The 17,430-nt window shown below is 35.1% G+C and overlaps 1 long non-coding RNA gene across 1 annotated transcript in view; it reads right to left on the bottom strand.

The window, feature by feature from the left end:
• Positions 1 to 4,278, bottom strand: part of LOC129143768 (uncharacterized) — a 56,217-nt gene extending 51,939 nt beyond the window's left edge. Inside the window, exon 1 of the long non-coding RNA XR_008547611.2 lies at positions 4,117 to 4,278. This is a non-coding gene — a long non-coding RNA (uncharacterized LOC129143768). The remainder of the gene's footprint in view (positions 1 to 4,116) is intronic.
• Positions 4,279 to 17,430: the final 13,152 nt, after the last annotated feature.

Raw genomic sequence — 17,430 nt, 5'->3', positions numbered from 1 at the left:
TAGGTTTTCATGCTTACTGTTCCTAATGTCCTGTACCTCCAGATCTTCACATGGTTAACGCCTTTGAATCTTTCAAATCTACATATGTGTTACCTCCTTTTCTACATAACACCTAGCATTTGAAACTATTTTGTTTACTTAGTGATAAATTATTTTTTTCTATTTCCCCCATACCAGAATACAAGCTCCATACTTATGGAGACCTTGACTATCTTACTAACTGCTGAATCTTACAATAAGTAGGGGAGTTCCTGACTCATAATACATGTATATAATAAAGATTTGCTTATGAGTGAATAAATGAATGTGTGTATATATACATATATATGACAAACGATCTGTGTTTTGCATAGCAGCTAGAGTGTTCTTATATAGTTATAATCCCCCAAAATTATATCACTCTTCTGTTTGCAGATATGAAAGGACTTCCCATTTGGGATCAATGTAGACAGTTGCACAGGTTATGCGCTACACGACTTTGTAGGCTGTTACTAACAATAGAGAGACCACAATGGCCATCACCTGCTAGAGCTGTGTAATACCAAGATGCTGTCCCATTTGTTCCTAGGATTAAATGCAAACTGCAATGCCTGGCTAATAGAACTCTCAGTATCTGGTTCCACTACTGTTTCTGTTTTGCCTTTCCTACTCTTCTCCCTTGAAATTACTCACCAAACTTCCTGATTTGCTATCAATTTCTCAAGACACTATACTTTCTCTGATTCACTAAGCCTTCTGAAGAGAATAAATTATGCCTCTTTTTTCATTCTGTGTTTCTTCCACACACTCTTCTCTGATTCCTAAACTTGAATAGGCACCTTCCTATATGTTCTCCTATTTTTTCTGCTTTTCCTGTAACATTAATCACCTCATTATGATTTTCAACAGTCTTTTCATTTCTTCTGTAAAGCTGGGGACATGTTTGTCATATTTATTATTGCATCACTAGTATCTTCCAGGGAGCCCATTGAATGTATCTGCATGAATGAATAAATAGTCAGAACATCCATTCCAAATGCAATACCATCTCGGTCATTTTTCTTTGTGTTCTCTATTTCATCACTGTCCAATTTTGTAATGTCAAGCTTACATTTGATGTGTATTTCTGATGGAATTTTACCTTGTGTTAACCAGTACAGAAAAAACTAGGATAATGTGCTTTTGTTAATATAGTCTAGAGTATAATTAAATATATTATTACTTTAAACTTAAAATTTTCAAAAATATTATTCAGCTAAATATGCATTAACCAGAGTGATATTTAACTAGATTCGATTTGATTTGTGCCTTCTATTTCTATTTTACAAATGTCCTTAGCAAACATACTTATTTTCCCTTAAAATACAATTGCAAATAAAAGTTTGCATTGAAATGATAGGCAAAATGTATTTAGGTTCATTTCCTTATTCTCACTAGCCCTAATTTGAATCCATTATTCGTCAGGGCTTCATGCCTAGTTAAGAAACTTAACTTTTATATGGCAATTCAATTAGGTTTATTTCTGTCATTTTAAAAGGATATTATCAGATGTTTGAATGTCCCATATTGTGACCTCATCAGTTATAAACAACCGAAGGCTGTGGGAGCAAGAATAGGGGCCCCCTGGTGCTAGGGGTTCACCTTCATTAGAGTCACTCCACCATCCATCCTGTTTTCTGAGCAGCTCACTCAAAGCAAATACATTCTACTTCTTGCCATTAAGCCTGTTTTTTAAAAGCTACATACTCCCATCATTTAATGTGCCTATAAAAGAGTCTTTACTCATGCTCAAATCCTTTAATTTTTAGAAGCAGAGTTATTATCACAGAAATCCTAGTACCAGCCTTACAATATATATTCAAAGTGATATTTGAGTTGACCTATTATACAAGCAAATGGCTCTCTCCAGATTTTTAAAGTCAGGTGGATTCGTGCTGCTACTGTAATCTGATTATAAGCTAAGACAAAATTTTAATTTATTTTAAATGGCAACAAATTCAAAATGCAAATCAATGTCACTGTGATAGGATCAAATGCCTTTCAAACACAGAGCAGAGTTGGTAAGAATGATTTTCTTTGAGTATTATCTTTTAGGTATAAAATTAAGAACTAGATATTAAATCACACAGACGAACTGATCTTCTTAAGAAGCTCAATGAATATGAGAGGGGAATGAATGACATGAGAGGTATTAGACCTCGGCGAACGTGAGCAAAGAGTGGGGCAGGCTGAGGGTGTGAGATAAACAGCCCGGAGAAGAAAGATGGAAAAGGGGACAGTGAGTGGGAGCTGCAGAAAAGATACCAGTCAGGCTAGCAGCAGCAGGAGAGGGATAAGTGTGATAAAGAGCTTAAAAAGGTAAAAATGCCCATCAAGTTTCAGGTGGCAGATGTCACTGTGTATGAGTCCAGGGTGGAATCATAACCTAAGACAGAAGAGGATGTCAAATAGAAATAAATAATCAAAGACTTTTAAAAAGTCAGGAAAGGGCTTTGTTAGTTACCATTTTATTTGAAGACAACTGTGTTAATAAGACAATGATGAATATTCTAGGACAAACATAAAGGGCATTGTTGAAATGGTAGATATCAGTCAGGGGAATTGGAAATGAGCTTTCTTTAATTAGGAACCAGAGTGGAATAACAAATGTTAAAGCGACATTTGGAGATACTAAAGATGAGACAATATGTTTTCATATGTTACTATTTGCTGATGGACCTGATGATACATTGCTGCAGAGGAACTTAAGGAGTGAATAATAGTTGGCCATCTGCTTGCAAACTTTGACAGCTTTTGAAGATAGTACTTTATAGGGAGCAAGGAGTAAAGAAAATAGTGTTTTACCCACTGCATCAAAGTTATATGGGAGAAAAGGGGTTGCCTTTTAATGAAGATAATTACCTCTTCTCGATAAGAGATGAAGGCACAAAGCTACAGCTGGATAATAAAAAATTCTTCTAGTGCAGAACAGCATAAAATTATATTCAGTTCAGGTCCCATGCATTATTAACTCCCTCGAAATTAAAGCATTTCTTTAGTCTCTGGTGAGGCAGAGGCATGTAATGGAAAGATCACAGCCTTTGAAGTCAGATAAACATGATTCAAAATCTGGCTTCACCATCTTTAAGTATGACTTGGAGCAACTATGTTAACCAATCCTCATTTTGAAAATGAAGACAGCTACCTATGTCACACGGTTTTGAGTGGTCAAAGAGGTGAGTATGTTAGATGACCACCATAGTGATAGTGACTTTAATTGATTATTCACTTAACCAATACCTGTTGAGTGCTACCACGTGTTAGGCACTGTGCTGGTGTCTGAATATACAAAGGTGATTGAATACAGATTAAACCCCCCTTCCCTCATGTAGTTTATAGACTTAATGAGGGAGATAGTCTCTAATCAGAAAATTACAAAACTAAATGTAGAAATAACAATCATGGTAAGTGCTGCAAACTAAGGGTGCATAAAATTATGAGAGTAAGTAACAAGATTATTTCATATACTCAGAAGGGCCAAGGAAGGCATCTGAAAAGTGGCAATTGAGCTGATATTAGAAGAAGAAGCTGGAGTTCACTGAGAGAAATAAAATGAAAACAGGAGAAAGCATGGGATGAGATTGCAGAGGCAGTGAGACTAAGATTACATAGACTAGAAAAGTTTTGAGGTGTATGCGTAAGATCATCAATGAAAGCTACCACTTTTCCCCTTGCATCCATTGCTACTTTGCTACTATGGTCTTCTTTGTCTAACCAATGTGAAAACACCTAATGATGGCTGCTGTCTTTCTTAATATAATCGTAGCTGTATAGCAAATTAGGTCTTAAGAGAATTACAAAGTTCTTCTTAAGCGTATTAACATACATAATGGCCCGCCCTGTATAAATTGTAATGAGATAGAAATAGGATAATAAAAATAGGAGCAGGCACTGGGCAGAATCTGGGTCTCTGATTTCTAACTGCTTGAACAGCACAGCACAGGTCCTTTGACTAGCCCTTTCTCTGAAGAGCATGATTCTCTCTCACACTCACACTCCCCAGAAACTCCCCCATATGAAGATCCACTCCAATTCTTGCTTCTGGCTTCTCCATTGAAAAAGCAGAGATTCTCATAAACCTCTGAATGAGTTACTTACCTTAACTTATTCTATCAGGAGAGTCTAATTTACGTTGAACTAACAAAACAAAACAAAAAAACATAAAATGTTTTAAGGCAACACACATTTACACCGTGCTTATTTTTCATGGCTTTCACTGGTCGGCTGTGGCTTCTGATCTATATTGTCCTCATGGGTGGTGAGCGTTTGGTCAAGGGAGTGGCTGCCATCTGGTCATGAATGCATGTCATAATTGTGCACACCTCATTGGCTAAAGCAAGTCACAAGACCTCATCTAATTTCAAAGGAGCAGAGACGTACAATCCTACTATGTTTCTGGGGTGAGAAGAACCAAAACAACTGCACTGACTGCCAATATTTACTATCGTCAGGTTGTCAGAAGACTGAAAAGGAATCTCTCATGGCTGCTTCCAGGGCTTTCACTGCCTTTCATCCTGTATTGTGCCTTTTTTTAGTGTGATGACAACACGAACTCCAGGGCACTTATTCTAACAGACTTTCAATTACTGCTGTTCTTCTTCAGCAGTTCTCCTATAAGATACAAATCTTATTCACCTTCTCTTGCCTATAATTCTCTCCAAGCTAATGTCTCCTGGAATTGATAGATAGTAATCTCACTGATCAAAATAAGGCATTGCACTGGTATAGAGATGTATTTAAAAGGTATTTTGACAAATAATTTCTCATGTAATATCACAATCATCTTGAAGGTCAATAGTGTCTGTATTTTATAGGTGTCTTTATTTTGAATTTCACTTCAAAAAAATGAAATTCAGATTCATAAAGTGCCTAGCCAGGGTCATGTGCAAATAAATGATGAAGTCTAGATTTGAATCTATGTCTGATCACAGGATATATATTCCTTCCACAGAACTACACATTCCCAAATCCAACACCTAGTTTTCAGGATTAAACATTGTATATACATAAACTATTATTCTACAGATCACACTACCAAAAAGCAAACAAAAACTTAGGGACTGATAAGGTACTCATAGTGTGCACACTCCGGAGACTCTGCTTCAAATTCATTAACTGAATGTAGGCGCTCAGAGTCCCAGTGCATTAACCTCATCAGACATTGCAGATGATAACTGACCCCACCCAAATAATGGGATATGCGGAGTATTGACATTAAATAATGGAGTCACGTCTTCCAAGTAGTAAAAGGATTAAAATACATTCAGAGATAAAAGAAGTAAAATACCCTTTCAAAATGTAAATTACTTCTTCCATAGCAACAATGATAATGTACTAATTCTAGGAGTCAAATAAATTATTCAAGGACACTGCCATTTAGTTTGTTTCTTGACTCCATAGGGAAAAAGTAATTATGTCTAGCCCAGCCAAGCCTATGATAACAGCTGGCTATAAGGGAATGAAAGTGAAGGTAATGCCTTCAGAAATCCACCATGATGTTTCATATTTTAGTAAAAAAATGTCCTTGGAGGGACCTTCGAATCAATCAGTCTGAGGATTTCATTTTACATTCGAAGAAGTTGAGGCCCAGAGAGGTTAAGTACTTTTCTTGAGGTCACATGGTTTGTGGCAGTACTTACAGGCAGAAGGCATATTGTAACCATGAAAAGGCTGGGAAGAAAAATACCAATTGTTAAGCATGTTCTTTGATGCTTTATTCATATTGTCTCACCTCATGCTCAGATGAGGAAAATGAAAAAGATACCATTTTCTCTTCCACTGTAAATATATCAGGAAGTTAAAGATAAAATAGCCTACATTCACATAGTAAAGCACAGAGCCGGGACCCAAAGTCTCTTTTGCCTCCAAAGCCAAGTGCTTTCTCCTACATCAAAATGCCTGTGAGTATGTGCACCGCCTGCTGGTGTAGGGTTTAAGCATAGATAATGTTTTACCAACACTGCTATTTTAAGGAATTATTTGCTTTAGATCAATTTTGACTAAAGTCTCTTCTAGTGCTGTCATTCTAGGATGTCTGATTAATGTGACTGTGCCTTCTTGAAGCACTGTCTTATTTGAAGGGTTGGTTAGGTAATTGAAATAATTTAGGGATCATTAAGATGATTGAAATTGTCTTTCCGGATTATTGTCCCAGGCCTTTAGAATATCATCTAAATGAGGGGCCTTCTATAGAGAAGTTCCCTGAAGACTAAGGCAGTATTGTTCTTCAGATTTGCAATGGCTTCCCTTCCTGAGAAAAGAGTTGCTGTTGTGCTTCTGGAAAGTGAATAATCAAGTCCCCTTAGAGGAAATGGGGCCATCTCCACCTGGCCGCTCTAACCGCAACACACCATGTCTATGTGATTCAGGCTAGAAATAACAGAGTGGGAGATGGAATGATCCAACAGCTGAAGGATTCAACCACTCCTCTTATAGAACTTCCCCGTGCCTCACTGCCCTCTTCTAAGCACCTAGTGGCTTTGCCTTTCTATTTTTAAGATATGTACTGTCTAGTTGAGATGGGGACAGAGGTAAAGGGGCAGAACTCCCCAGGCAGTAATGGTTATTGGTGGCAAATTAGCAACTTGCCTGACTCCTTAGACTTGCCTACATTCCTGACACAGTGCCTAGACCTCCTTGTATTTTCCTGATTGTATTTAATGTTTGTTTCAACCTGCCAGAGAGACTTCAAGCTACCATTCATACCCACAACCAAAAGAGCACTCCCACAAAGAGACCTTCCAACTTAAGGTTTAGAGAAATGAGGGATTCAGCCTGGGCATACCTTCTGAATGAAAACTTAATCACAATCTTCCAGATTTCATTCAGGAACATTCTAGAATAGTTAACAGCTAGAAAGCACATGCAGTTATCCAAACACACAGTTTTTCTCAAATGCAGCATCTATGCTAGAGTCAATTGCAAAGGTCAGCTTTCCACTGTGGAGAAAACGCAAAACTCATTGTAAGGTCAGCATAAAGATTTCACTGTCTCCTTCCCTACCTCTCCCACCCCGTTCTCCATCCCTTGCTACTGATGCCTAACTGGACCCTAATTCAGATCTCTCCACTACATATTTGCTTGGAAACACAGAATGTTCCTTAATGTCTGGCATATTGCCACTGCTTACAGTGAACTTCACTAGGAAGAAAAAGATTCAGGAAGGGTGGTGAGTTAAGCGGTGAGTGTAACCAGAGACCTATTATAATGAGCAAGAGCCACCTAGAACTTCCAATAGTTCCCAACCAAGATTGTTATTATCATTACTATTATTATTATTATTTTCACAGAGTCTCCCTCTGACGCCTAGGCTGGAGTGCAGTGGCCTGATCCTGGCTCACTGCAACCTCCGCCTCCCATGTTCAAGTGATTCTCGTGCCTCAGCCTCCTGAGTAGCTGGAACTACAGACACACACCACCATGCCTGGCTATTTTTTTTTCTTGTATTTTTAGTAGAGATGGGTTTTTGCCATGTTGGCCAAGCTGGTCTTGAGCTCCTGACCACAAGTGATCCGCCCGCCTCGGCCTCTTAAAATGCTGGGATTACAGGCGTAAGCCACCACTCCTGGCCCCTCATCAAGATCTTATTGAAGCCAACTAAGCTCCAAAATCCATACTGAATATGTGAAAAAGTGAAAATATTTTGAATATCTTAATAATTATTATAGAAATTACAGAATCAGTGGGTTCAAAAAGTAGTAATCTTTTACATTACATAATGCTTTATAGTATAAACAGTTTTTCATTCTAACTTTGAATTGTTTCAGATGAAAAAGGCAAGTATTATTTTTATTTTAAAAATAAAAGACCACAGAAATTAAGGGGAAAAAAGACCATAGAAATTAAGGGAAATGACAAAGGTTACACAGAACAAAAATCAAAGCAGTCAATAAATGGGGTTTCTTCCTATTTCCTCTCAGCCTCCTCCTCTGTCAAGTTATATTTTATCTACGAACTAGTCATAAGTTGTGTTTTTCTTTTAGTTTATTTTCATTTCCTGGAGATATTTATATTCTTCTGCATTTTAGTAAGAAACACAGTAATGTGTTTTATCTCTTCTCTACTCCTCCAAAAAATAAGTGGTTTATAATTCTGTTTAATTTTGTGGGAGATCCCATAATTTAAAAAATTAAGTGTAATGTGCTGAAATTCCGGATACTTTTTAAATTCTAGGATTTTTTTTCATATTTGGAAAGCTGACTCTGACATTTAAGCTATAGAAAAAATGTTAATAAGTCTGTTATATTTGTCACCTTACCAAAACTAAGAAAGGTAGGAAAAGGAACAGCTGGCAGATATTTCTAATCTAAACTGTCAGACAGAGTGAGCATGAAGAGAAAGCTGTTGATGTTGATGCTTTTGATCTAACCTTCCAGGCAGGGGATGGCTCTGGCAGAGAATCACTCCTGAGTACAACTTTCTGGTGGAAGCTCTAGTAAGTATCCACATCCAAAATGCCTGGAGGATTGAAAGAACTTATCTCAAAAATAAAGTTTATTTTTTTCATATAAAATGCCTACTTTGAATGAATGCTTTAAAATTGCATGATACGGTACCAAAACTAATAGAAGAGATAACTCACACTTATTATGTTCTCTATTCAGAGTTAGCAATTCCAGAAACAGAAACCAAAATGATTGATTAAAAGTAGCCACCTTACAGTATTTATACTGCACTGTAACATAGATTTCACATAGTTTTAACAAATATAAGTTGAAAAAGAACATTCCTGTTTTGGGTTTTTTTTTTTTTCCTTAAGCCAAACACTTTCTATGTTTGGGGTTGATGAGACTTATGGGAAAACAACCAAAGTTTAATATTTGTCCCCAGAGATCAGATGCACGAAAATTATTTTATCAAATCTGGTGGGCTGAATTCCCTGTTATTTTTTCTCCCAAATTCAGCTCACATTCTGTTCAAATGATAGAAGTTTTCTTCACAGAATATTCAATGTTTAATTTTAATACTTAAATGCACATTTGAAATCCGCTCAAGTGTCCTAAAAGAAGTCATTAACTTGATTAGTTAATTGATAGTCTCTTTATGTTCTGTGTATTTTTGTTTTGTTTTGTTTTGTTTTCATGTAGAAACACATGAACGCTAGAAGCTATTTCACAAGTTAGGTTTCTCAAAGTATTTTAGGATATCATTTTCTCCTTAGATAAATGTGCTGATTTGCTTAACACTGCTTTGGAAAGCACACAAAGCAATTTGAAAAATATGCAAATATTGTGGGTTTTTTAACAGAAAAAATTAAATGTGTCCTACTTGTATGTACTGCTCTTTTTGTTTTTGAAAAAAAATGTACAGATCCCTAAGAAAAAGACAGATAAATAACTGAGTATAATTAAAAACTTCCAAAGGAAGGGGAAATTTATTTTCAGTCAATCTTCAATGGGAACCACTGGAGAATTTTTCAATAAAACAAAAGTAGTAGTCAGAATAGCATACCACTCCCTCTTTTGGTTACATTAAAAATGTTTAAATAACTGTAAACAATTATAAGCAACTGTAATTTCCCCAGATAGTCTGTCTCATCTTCACAGTGATTCTTCCTACTAAACTAGTGAGTAGATCATGTTATTGCCTAAGGAAGTATATGACTAAATAAGTGCTTTTTATCTTTTGAATCTAGGTTTTCCCTTTTGAATGTTTATTTCTTAACGTCTGTTGGTTTATACTCTCCTTATAGTTAAAATTTACCCAGCCCCCACCTCTCAATAATGTGCTTACATATATGTATATTTTCCAATCTTTGCCTTTTTAATTTTCTTAAAAAGATGTAATGCCTTGAACTCACAACTCAAAATGGAGGAAATGTACTTTCTTCTCCAGAACATGCTTTCTCATTTGATCTTAAACAAGAGCTCACCAGAGTGTTTTGAGATTCAATTTCTTCTTTCAAAAAATGTCAACATTACAACCTAGATCCTCTTCACCAAAGTCTTAAAATTTTGAACATTTGTAAAGAATTAAGACCTGGAAAAGACCAATCTATGTTGTCAACATATTCACCATGATATTAATATGTGTTTTCTACAGACAAGGTGTCAAAGCAAAATTGCACTTGAGAAAATTAAACAGGCAAGGAAGAACATTTTTGAGGCTACTGCAATAGGTCAGAGAGGCCAGAACTAAGTTTGAACTCAATTCGATTGCAACAAAGGGCAGGAGGATTTTTAAAGGCTGGGCTGAGAGGGAGCTCACAGGCTGCCTGTGTTTGCTTGCTAATTGGCTTTAGAGAAAAAATAAATCTTAAAATTTATGACAGGAGGTAGGTTTTACAATTTGGAGCAAGAAGACTACCGCTTGGTCTCCTTCCCTCCCACAGAGACTGGGTGATAAGGGTGTTATCTTAGATGACATTGCAGTTATGTTTCCTAGATGCTTGATACATTTCTGGGATGTGGAACTAGCAAACGACTTTTTAAAAAATACACATCTCAAATGAGCAGAAAAGGCATTTACAATGACAAGGTTTCTAAAATAAATGCTCTAGGAAAAGGTAGGTCAGGGTACCAGACACAGGAAAAAGCTTTTGTAAAGTTTAGTCAAACTGAGAGGATCATTAAGGCCATCTTGGTTATGGAAATATAAACATAAAAACATGTAAGTCACAAAATAAAGCAGAAAGACTTAGAAATTCAACTTTCTTTACCTATAAACAAATTTGCTCTTGCTATTATCCAATAGAACTGAAATACAGGATACAATATATCACTTTTCTAGTGATAAGCAAGTAAATAAAACGATCCCTAGCAGAGGTGAGAACAAGGAGTTTAACTACAAACAATAAGAACATGAACTAACAAATAAAATTTATATTCAAAGTAGCATAGAAAAAGATACTTTTAAACACTTCTCCAAAGCCCTGCATAATGGTTATAATCACAGACGTTGGAGTTACACTGCTTGTTTTCAAATCCGTTAAAATTTATGTGAGCATAGGTAATTTATTTAACCTTTCTATGTCTCGAATTCCTAAATAAAACTAAAGAATGGCAATAAATTATTTCTAGCTAGTCAGTAAAATTGAGTTAATAGGTGTAAAGCACACAGAACCGTGCCTGATATAGTAAATATGTCACGAAAACAAACTCTTACTTTAGTCAAAGAATATTTGCAACTAGCAGTGGATAGCTGGGCCCCTCTCCTTCTTGGTACCACAGAATTCTGAGAAATTTTATCAGAATGATGATCAATACTTTCAATCATTTTCTCTTATTCTCTCTAGGTGTCATTGTGTTTGTTCACATACCCCTAGGACAGATGGCCTTCAGTGATAAATTCATAAATATCTCTAAACTGAGTTGAGCATACTGAATGATAAGACTATAGCTGATAGAATAAAAAAACAAATCTTATGTTGTTGACATGGGATCTGGAATAATAGAAATAGGGGAGCTTTTAGTACTGTCGAGATACCAAAACAACCATCACAGACTCACTATTATAAGATGTTCCAAGACTCTTAAATGGATTTCTGCCAAGGAAATTAATGATGCCTCCTATTTCTTCCCTTTAATTATTTTCTAAGCTTTTGGCATGAATGAATAAATATTGTAGAGCAGAAGAAAGAATAACTTAGAGTTTGTATCTTAGCTCTGTTAGTTGCTATCTATGCTATCTTAAGTAAGTTTGCTTAACCTTTCTTAACACTAGTTTGATCTATTTGTTTTGAATTTTCAAAGATTGGAAAAGTAATGCATTTTAAAACATTTAGCACACTGGTGTGTGTTAAATAAATGCTATTTATCTTTCCATTAAGTTCTCACCTCCTCTTGTGTCTTTATAGAAATATGTAGAAATAAATGAATTCATTCATTCACCATGTTGTGTGTTGTGCCCTCACAATGCAAGGTGCTAGGAATACAAGGGAAAGCATGGCAGACAACGGGCAGGTCTTCATAAAAGGCATATAGTCAGGTGGGGATTCATTCAAGTGATTAGTTAATTACAACTTAATGTGACAAGTGCCACGAAGAAGGACACATAACCAGTGTTCTATAGAGGAACCTAAAACCTAACCCAGACTTGTCTGGTCAGGAGAGGCTGAGTAGGGACAGCAATATCCTAACTGAAGTGATCCTTTTAAATAAAAGTAAAAGGATTACTGAAGCATACAGTTGGGAAGGGAAGGGGTAGAAGATGAAATTAGAGAGGTAGGCATGGTCCAAGAGAGGAAGGGATATTTAAGCTGTGTTCTAAAAGTTTGGCTCTTATCTTGCAGGTAATGGGGAACCATCAAATGATTTTAAGCTAAGGAATGATACGACCATTGATATGATTTGGCACTGTGTCCCCACCCAAATCTCATCTGAATTTTCATCCCCACATGTCAAGGGAGGAACCTGGTGGGAGGTGATTGAATCATGGAGGCAGTTTCCCACATGGTGTTCTCATGATAGTGAGTTCTCACAAGATCTGATGGTTTAAAAGTGTAACACTTTTTTCCTCACTCTCTTTCACCTGCCACCACGTAAGGCATGCCTTGCTTCCCCTTCACCTTCCGCCATGATTGTAAGTTTACTGAGGTCTCCCCAGCCACGTGGAACTGTGAGCCAATTAAACCCCTTTGCTTTATAAATTACCCAGTCTTGAGTCTTGAGTAGTATCTTTCTAGCAGTGTGAAAATGGACAAATACAACCACATATATATATATAATATTACTTATTAAAACATATGTGACATTTATATATTTTAGAAAGGTGATTGCAGATATAACACAGAAGATGAACCAACAGAGAATAAGGGAAGAGATGCATTTGAATATATTTTAGTGATTGAGGCTGGAATTTAAGATGAGCTGGAATTTAAGATTATTTGAACTAAGATAGTAGAGGTAAGAATGTAAATAAGCAGATGAATTCAGGACGTATGTAAGCAGTACAATTAACATGAACCAAGGTGAGAAATCAAGAATAGCACTGAATTTTCTGGCTTGGGCAATTGAACGTGATCATGCTCTAGATGAAGAGCAATGGAGAAAAACATTGGGGTTGAGGAAGGCAAATGTAAATAGCCCATCTTTTTGATATATCAAATTTGAGGTATTTATGGGGTATTCAACTGTCATATTTAATGATAATTTGAATATACAGTCCCAGAATGTAATGCTAGAATATACACAGATCTTGAAACCAAGAGCTAGATGAAAATGTCTAGTGTTAGATTACAGAATAAGAAGATATGGACATAGGACAAAATGCTAAGGTGTTTCAGTATTTGAGAGATAAGGGGAAAGAACTCTTAAAGACAACTAGAAGAGAGTGAGGAAAAAGGTAGAGAAATACTATATACATGTTCTATGAGAGAAGCTAAGAAAACAGAACATTCCAAGCAGATTTAAACAGACAAGAGCTTGAGTAGATCAATTTAACACAAGTTCTAAAAGAGTCTGTATGAGTGAATGGCAAATTAAGATAAAATAACAGAAATGAATGCGATGTTCAAAATTTTAAGAAGTATAGATACCCTATTAAATGACAAATATTTCATTACCAAAATCCAATTATATGCTATGTATCAAAAAACAACACAAATTTTGAAAATAAAGAATATGCAAAATATGGTAGGCAATGACAAAAAATAAAATTGGCAATGTTATGCAATATAAAATAGAATTAAAGGTCAAATTTAATAAAGATAAATATTTTACATTGTTAAAAATTATAAATCTTCAGGACAATTATACTACAATGAACTTTAACACACACTGTAGCATTATATGTGCAATGTAAATGATGTATTTGAAAAACACTGTCATAGTAGGACAATTGGCAAGCCTTTCTTAGCAACTAAAAATTCATACAAGAAAATACACAAAATAAACGGCTTCATTTAATAGAATAATATAGACAACTGAAGATACAGAAAAGAATGTTATGATTTTTCAAGTTCTCCATAAATATTTGTAAAGCAAGGATGTTTTAGCTCAGAAGAAAAAATATTTGTGGTTTCCAAAATGTAGACGCTATCCACACATTATTTCTCCATAATGAAATATAATTATAAAATAACAAAATATGCTTCAAAATAATTACTGAGTTAAAAATAAACTGAAATTTTGAATTAAACTTCTTAGAACCAAATTATGACCAGAACCACATATTAATACCTATGTGATCCAATAAACACAGTACTTGGAAAAATGTATTTATAGTTAATAAATTCATCTACAAAAACAAAATATTTAAAATAAATGTACAAACATTCAAATTAAGTTAGAGAAAATTTCAAATAAAAATTTCAAAGACAGTAGAAAGGCAGTTTTTATGGCCGGGCGCGGTAGCTCACGCCTGTAATTCCAGCACTTTGGGAGGCCGAGGCAGGTGGATCATGAGGTCAGGAGTTCGAGACCAGCCTGGGCAACGTGGTGAAACCCTGTCTCTACTAAAAATACAAAAATTAGCCAGGCCTGGTGGCGGGTGCCTGTAATCCCAGCTACTCAGGAAGCTAAGGCAGGAGAATCGCTTGAACCTGGGAGGCAGAGGTTGCAGTGAGCCGAGATCGCGCCATTGCACTCCAGCCTGGGCAACAAGAGCAAAACTCCGTCTCAAAAAAAAAAAAAGAAAAAAGAAAGACAGTTTTTTACAAGATAAAGCCCCAAAGTAATAAAGTAAAAAACAAAAGGCAAAACAATAAGTAATATGATAGAAAATAAAAATCATAATGACCAAACCACAGTTATTAAGATCTCATTCCTCAGTTGTCTAAGACGGGTAGCCAGTTCCCACTCTAACTCATCCCTGGAGAAATTATTAAAATTTAATCTAGTCCTGGTAAGATTCATTATAAGCATAAGCACATTTCTAATATGAGCCAATGAGAAGCCACAAGCTAGTAAGGGTAATTCACCAGGCCCAATGGAGATAATTTCCTAATCTGTTAAAACATTATGAAAATACAATTACTGTGAAAACTAGTAAATTCTTCAAGTGCACAAATTCTGGCAACACTTGCATCATTATTTCTATTAGAAAATCCAGAGCTAAAATCATGATGAATAAGCAGAGCAGCCGTCTCTAAATCCACTCTCCATCCCCCCAAAAAAGCCTGAGGCCTTTCAGTCATTTAAAATAGTCCCAAAATATTTAGGATAGGAAGGCGGGGAGGACACATAATATATACACAGGAGGATTCCTCTGACATAAAGGTAATAGATTTTATAAGTAAGACCTTTTTGGTGCTTTAATAAATAAGCAGAGTCAGATGGGACCTTCAAGAGATCTGAAATAGGAGGTAGATTGTAGTCAAGAGAAGAGCACAGATTTTAGAGCCAAGTAAATCTGGTTTTGATTCTCAGTTCTTTCGCTGATTAGCTATGTGAAATTAGGCAAGTCTTTCAACCTCTCTAAGTCTCGATAATTGCACCCATAAAATAAAGATCATAGTAATCCTTTGGCAACATTCTGGCAATTAAGGATAATGTAAATATATGGAATAAAGATAATGTAATATTTAAAGATAATAATATGAAGCAACTAGCATGTTGACTTGCACTCAATAAACATAAGTTTGTACTATATACTACTGATAAATAATAGTATATTAATTACAATATTTGTGCAAGTACATTAACATAGCCAATGAATAATACTGAGTTCCTTGCACTATGCAGGTGATAAAGATGGAGGGCTGAACAAAGCTGACAATGTCCTGTCTCCTCTTAGTACATAATGTCTGAATTGAAATTTGAGGGACCACATTTTTCCTACTCAATTCAACAAGAGGCAAATGCTTTTCTCTCCCCTGAGTTTCCTGTATATTCCTTAATTGTCAGCTGTTTCACTACATCATACTGCATCATGCATTTACCTATCTTGCCAATTGTATGCTTCTTGAGATCAGAGTTAAGGTTTCATGTGCAGATGTTTTATCCAGGAACAGCAAACTTCCAGGTACAGAGCAGGCAATTTGTCAATAAAATTGAATTGAATTTCTTAAGATAGTTTATTTAGATCAAGATCTATACCACTGCAAATGTTACCCTTATATAACCAAGTTTACCAGTTTGAGGTTTCTGTGGAAATATTAAAGGATGTTGAATGATCTTGTATAGGTTCTTTTTTCAGTGGGGACTGAAATTCCTGAGCATCTTTTTACTGAACATTTAAAATAATCTCTTTTTAGATAGCAAACTCTGAAATTAAAGGATAAATAAGACCAGGTTCTTAAAGCATTGCTTTAATTAATATTTTTATGATTTTTCTAAGAGTCAGGAAACCTATTTCAAGTCCTGGCTCCATCATTCACTAGTTAGGTGATATTATATATATATATATATATATAAAACTTTCTGAGTCAGATTTCTCATGTACAAAATAGGTGTACTATACCTGCTTATTTCAGAAAACATGGATGTATGATTCAGATGAGACAAAATCCTTAAAAGCAGTCTTCAAAACGATAAAAGGATATAGGTATGAAAGTTATCTATTATTTGGAAACATGGTTTTGAAAATTATATATGACAATCATTTTATATTTTGTAACAATATGTAATATATACACACAATTTTGCATTTTAGTATATATTTTATGATTAAAACATAGGAAAAACAGAAAGCAATATCTGAATGTCCTTTATTCTCTGTTCTATTGTCTATAGTGAATATTTTATCACTGAACCCTCTACTATTTACATATTTCTACAAAATATAAACGTTATCCTGAGCTGGACTGACATGAAAAGCAATTCATTGCCACTGATATTTATACTTTCAAATCATAAAAATATTAATTAAAGCAATGCTTTAAGAACCTGGTCTTTTTTATCCTTTAATTTCAGAGTTTGGCATCTAAAAAGAGATTATTTTAAATGTTCAATAAAAAGATGCTCAGGAATTTCAGTCCCCACTGAAATAAGAACCTGTACAAGATCATTCAAATTACACTTTGTTTAAAGCTATTTAATTTGATCATCAAAGTACAAAAATGAAAGCCATTAGCAGCATCTGATTAAAATAATGGTGTAGCATACTTGATTATATTTGCTCATTACTTTTCTTTATATTTTTCATGTTGTGTTATAAAATGAAATAGTCACAAGGCCTGCATATGAGAACTGCAGCTAAAGGTCAAGGCTTCCTGAAACAGCTTCAGTAAACATTCTTAAAGTTGTAAATTGTTCTTCCATTTTTTAGAGATCTAAAAGGACAGGTTGAGTGGAGAAATAACCATAGTGATGAATTCCCTTAAGAGAGACAGAGTGGTTTGAATTTGTTAGAAAATTTGATTGAAAATAAGCTTCAAGAGATTATTTTTAACCTACAAATGCATAGTTTATAATTCTACTTTCATATCTCTAAGGGAAAAAACAGACCTGTAGATGATTACTTTTATTTTTACGGTGTGTATATGGTCGCCCAAGTAATAATTTTTTAAAGTATTTTTGATCTGGAAGATAAAAT

This window comes from Pan troglodytes, chromosome 3 (genome assembly GCF_028858775.2).
Source record: "Pan troglodytes isolate AG18354 chromosome 3, NHGRI_mPanTro3-v2.0_pri, whole genome shotgun sequence".
Taxonomy (NCBI): Eukaryota; Metazoa; Chordata; class Mammalia; order Primates; family Hominidae; genus Pan; species Pan troglodytes.
The sequence above is the reverse complement of the archived record's forward strand: the minus strand, read 5'-3'. Positions and strand labels throughout refer to the sequence as shown.